At 40.5% G+C, this 5,543-nt stretch overlaps 1 pseudogene; it reads left to right on the top strand.

Annotated features, from left to right (window-relative positions):
- Positions 1-1,101: 1,101 nt before the first annotated feature.
- Positions 1,102-3,329, top strand: LOC119875911 (annotated as a pseudogene).
- The last annotated feature ends 2,214 nt before the right edge of the window (positions 3,330-5,543 follow it).

Here is a 5,543-nt window from a genome sequence, read left to right as displayed (position 1 = left end):
AAAACAAACATATTTTAATATTAATACAAAAAGAGAACTCTAGGTTTAACCTCTACAATAATAAATCATCTTTAACTCCCAAGTCAGAATATTTACTAAATATCTACAGGAGAATATATTTTTGAGTTTAAAAGTGATGGAAGAAATCACTTGAAGAGTCAAGTGTGTTTGTGCAAAAATTTGAAGTGTCTACACCCCCAATTGTAAACAAAAATTAAAAAGCAAATGCTTAACCATAAATATATTGCTGTAAGTATAACAAATTAACATATATAAATATTATAATAATATATGATATATGACAGATAAATCACAAAAGAAATGCAGATCTCATATATATGTGGGAGGAAAAAAAGCACTTGAAGAAATGCAAATTTAAACAATTTAAGGAGAAAAATAGCCATAATATGGATAATTCATGCACAAAATGCTCATATTGTGTCACTATCATATTTCAGATTGGAAGCTATCTAAATGTCCAACACTAGGGTAATGGCTAGCTAATTATGGTACAATTTGTAGTAGGATCAATGGTGAGTCTTTAGGGGATTTTCACATATTTTACAAACAGAATACATTTTCCCAAATAGTGAAGATTTAAGCCGGCTTGAGGAGGCCTTTGTGTAAATATGAAGGACTGGATACAGGCATCACTTCTGCTTATTTCTAAAACTCCCACAGTACAGGGCTGAAGACAAGGGGCAACAAGAAGAACCAGAGAAGGGAAAATAGTGGACATGATAATTCAATAAAATTTCAGGAGGTTTAAAACAGATGGAGAGGTCAAAATTGACTTGGCAGAGCTAAAGGAAGCTGAAACCCAAGTGCCAAGGAGAAATCAATGAGGAATGCTGATTCACCCCCATAGGACCCTTGAAAAAGATCATAAGTCAGCAGTACCAGCTACAGCGTGGGAGAAGCAGGTGACAAAGGAACTGGTTGAAAAATCTTGTGGGGAATAGTAAGTCCCAGGTCCCTCCTTCTAGTTGAGCAGTCAGATGACAATATTTAACTGCCCCCAAAGAGACAGGAGATTTATTCTCTGAGAACAGAAATTATTGCTTAAAGATGCAGGCATGGCAGAGAGTTGTGATGGTGACGATGTCTCAGACTACAAATGGGAATGAAGGGAAAGCCTATGCCCTGATTGAGCTCCCTCCCTCAGTCCAAGAGTGCCAGCAACCAGGCGTAATAACTTCTAGGCTCTAGACTCCAGGACCTCTCTCTGGAAAACTGAATGGTCACAAAGAGTAGCTCCATGATCTCAGGGTCGTGAGCTACAGCCCCAGGTTGGGGGTAGTGATTACTTGAAATGAATGAATAATAAATAAAAAGATACATGGATGGTAACTAGGAAATTTCAACTAGGGACTTGATATTAGATAATACTGAAATTATTGCTAATATTCTTAGGCGTGATTATGGTTTAGTAATTGAAAGACTGTTTTCATTCTAAAAGAGCTGCATGCTGAATATTAGAGCTGATGTATCATAATATCTGTAACCAACTTCCATATATATATATACATATATATATACACACACATAGATATTCCACATATGTACACATTCCACACTAACATCCATATATACATATATACACATATTTCACATATGTACACACTCCACACATATATACACACAACCAATTTCCATATATATATGTGTGTGTATACATTAAGGAAAATGGTAATTTACTAATTATTAAATTTATGTCATGTTAATCATTGAATCTAGGTAGTAGGTATGGTATATGATGCTTATTGTATTGGTCTTTCAATCATTCTGCATATTTGAAATTTTTCATTGAAAATTTTGAAGAAAAGTGTTTATCGTTAAAAAGATAAATACTCAGGCAGACCTTTGGCTCCTTCTCCCTCAGCATGTGGCTGGTGGCCAGAGAGCAGTTCAATTTGCTCACTCCTTGCTGCCTGCGTCCCCTTTGGGATCTCCTCTCATCACTGGAGCCACTGGCACTGAGATCAACCTCATTACATCCTCTTTCTCCAACCTCAATTGTGGCCGCCTTGGGAGTGACTCAGGGCAGGGGACCCAGGTGACCAAGATGCTGGGTGCTCAGAGGGGCAAAAAGGCAAAAGGAAGGCGGTAGAACTGCTGGTGCAAAACACCAACATTGTGTGCCACTGTTGAAAAGGAGAAAATAACACCGGCCATACAGTTATAGGTTCTGTATGTATTATTCCATCTTTTACCCAGTAGAATAATTAACCCAAATGTTACTGCATTCATTGGAAATGCTGTGATAATTCATCTTCCCAGATTGAGGAAGCAGAGGAAAATGTCCAAAAAGGGAAAAGTCTAGAAGGCTAGGGAAAAAAAGGCCTATCATATCTGACAGTGCTAACACTGTATTCAATTATCATCAAGCAACTGATGGTCTCCAGGAGCAACAGAGACAAGAATAAGCAAGGAAAAATGTGAGTACCACAAAAAAGCACATTGGCCTAGTTTATTCTTCCAAAGCTACTGGGAGTGGACTGCAGATATATGATCTTGTTTCTGACTCTGATGGCTTCTCTGAGAGGTTCAAAGTTCTGGCCAACCAATACAAATCATATACCCCACCCTGGAAATCAAGATTGAAAGTGAATTACAAAACCTCAAGAGCTATATGAAAAGGATTAAACCAATGGTGAGAGATAGAGTTTATTTCCTCAAGGGGGCCCTACAGGGACCACCAAAGAAAATCTTGGTAGAAGATGTGAATGCAGCAGTACTAGATACAGATTTTGGAACTTATCCTTTTATAGCCTCTCTGAATCGTACAGTTGGAGGTGTCTATACCCAGTTGGCTATGCCCCCTCAAATACTGGAGATGTGATGGGGTTGTGAAAGGTTACACAACTCAAGTTGGCATTGGTGCCTTCCCTACTTAGCAAAACAATGAAATTGGAGAATTATTACAAACACAAGGTGGAGAGTTTGGGGTAATCACTGAAAGGAAAAGAAAGTGTAGCTAGTTGGACCTCATTTTGCTCAAATATGCTCCTATGATTAGTGAATTTCCTGCATTGGCACTTACCAAATTAAATATTTTGGACATGTTTATGGAAATCAAAGTTGGAGTTGTTTACAAGTTAGATGGTGAAATCATACCTCATTTCCTAGCAAACCAAGAAGTCTTAAATAAAATTGAAGTTCAATGTAAGACTCTCCTAGATTGGAGCACAGATATATCAATGCAAGGACATTTAAAGAACTACCTGTTAATGCACAAAATTACATTCAATTTATTGAAGATGAGCTTTAAATTCCAGGTAAATGGATCAGTGTAAGGAAATCCAGAGTCTATGATTCAATTCTTTTAAGGATTTCCAGTAACATAAGAAACACTCCTTGAGGGGATCCCTGGATGGCTCAGTGGTTCAGCGCCTGCCTTCGGCCCAGGGTCCCATCCTGGAGACCGGGATCGAGTCCTACGTCAGGCTCCCTGCATGGAGCCTGTTTCTCCCTCTGCCTGTGTCTCATCTCTGCCTCTCTCTCTCTCTCTCTCTCTCTCTCTCTCTTTCTCCCTCTCTCTCATGTCTCTCATGAATAAATAAATTAAAAATCTTAAAAAAAAAAAAGGCAACACTCCTTGAGGTGGGGGAGGAGGGTGTATTTCATTTATGATCTGCAAATTTCAAGAATAAAGACATTTAAGTCAGTTTTAACCCTTACAATTGTTTCCAAACATTTAAGATGGCTGGCTGGTGTGGAGAGAAACTATGGCATGTTTCAGTGTCAGCCACCTTCACTGGCAGAATCGCTGAGTCATATGTTTCTCCTGAGCTGCTCACAGTCGATGTTTTCTTTCAGTCTTTAGAAATAGTGTGATCCAGGGACGCCTGGGTGGTTCAGTGGTTGAACATCTGCCTACGGCTCAGTGTGTGATCCCAGGGTCTTGGGATCAAGTCCCGCATTGGGCTCTCCACAGACAGCCTGCTTCTCCCTCTGCCTATGTCTCTGTCTCTCTCTGTGTCTCTCATGAAAAAATCAATAAATAGCCTTTTTTTAATTCTTAAAAAAAAAAAAGGAAGAATGTGATTCATGTTGTTTGAAATCTAAAATAGAGTTCTTTCAGTGTAGGTTTTCTTCATTACTGTCCTTGTGTTCTTAGGTTTTCCTCTATTAATTGGTAAAAGCAATTAATGAAGTTTTGCACAAATATTGTTTACATTCTGGCTATTCAATGTGTAATCTTTGCTGTCAGAAAAAAATAATGAAAAGAAGGGGTCTGTACACTTTTGTAATGCAATAAATTCTTTTTAACTTGTGAACTGTTAATTTCCTGCTGAGACCATTGCAAATTTGAGCTTTGGCAGGAAGGGGGGATGATATCCATGTATCCTTTAATTTGTACAGAACACAAAACTTATTTTTCTCAACAAGTTATTTAATACATTTAGCATTTAATTAAATTTTCAGAGAAAGGTATTCCCTAAAACAACAATCTTAATGTTGAAATATATGTATTATTAAAAGATTGTTGTGTTATGTGGTGGATATTTTTCTTTAATTATGGGCATTAACTCAGAAATGTACAGCTGTCCTTTTTTAACTTACCATTATTTCTAAATTCAGTGGATTGATTTCTCAACATTGTGCCTGTCGGTATGCCTACAGAAATCATCTAAAAGTGTCCAACTGAACCCAAATTGTCAGTCACAATTTTGATTATGCCTTTATTTTTTTCTTTCTTGGAAAAGAAGAGATGTTGCTTTGACAATTAAGCATAACAAACTGTATTGAAGGTTATCTTTCCATGAGCTATTTTAAATGTTTAAATTAGTTGCCACTTAAAATTATTTTATTAGGGGGCGGGGCAAAATGGCAGGAGAGTAGGGTCCCCAAGTCACCTGTCCCCCCAACTTACCTAGATAACTTTCAAATCATCCTGAAAACCTATGAATTCAGCCTGAGATTTAAAGAGAGAACAGCTGGAATGCTACAGAGAGAAGAGTTCATGCTTCTATCAAGGTAGGAAGGTGGAAAAATAAATAAATAAAAAAGCATCCAGTGGGGGAGGGGCCCGCGAGGAGCCAGGCTAAGGGGGGCAGTGAGAACCTCCAGGACAGGAAAGCCCAGGCCGGGAGAAGCAGGAACTTTACCAATCTTCCCGGAGGGAAAGAGGCTCGCAGGGAACTCGGGCAGGATCCCAGGAGGGGCAGTGGAGCCTCCAGGTTCCCGGGGTCACTAACAGAGGAGGGGCGCCTGGGGAGAGCGCAGAAAAGGGCTGGAGCGCGCCCAGCGGGGGCTCCGCGTGGAGAGGGCCACGCGGCCCGGGAGCGCAATCCCAGCGGCACAGGCCCCAATCCCAGGGCACCGGGGGACACAGCCCAGGATCCTGTACTCCCCTTGGGACAGGCGGAGGCCAGGAGGACACAGGACAGCGAGGACGCTCCTGCTGCTGGGCGCCCCGAGCTGTGCAGATCAGCGCCCCCCACCCCTGGGGCATCCAGGCCCCTGCAGACGCTGCAGGAGTTACTGCGGGAGCTGCCTCTAGAGCTGGAGAGCTGGTCGCTACCACTGTTGTTGTTCCT

This window comes from Canis lupus, chromosome 1 (genome assembly GCF_011100685.1).
Source record: "Canis lupus familiaris isolate Mischka breed German Shepherd chromosome 1, alternate assembly UU_Cfam_GSD_1.0, whole genome shotgun sequence".
Lineage (NCBI taxonomy): Eukaryota > Metazoa > Chordata > Mammalia > Carnivora > Canidae > Canis > Canis lupus.
Note: the sequence above shows the minus strand (reverse complement) of the source record. Positions and strands in the feature narration are given on the sequence as shown.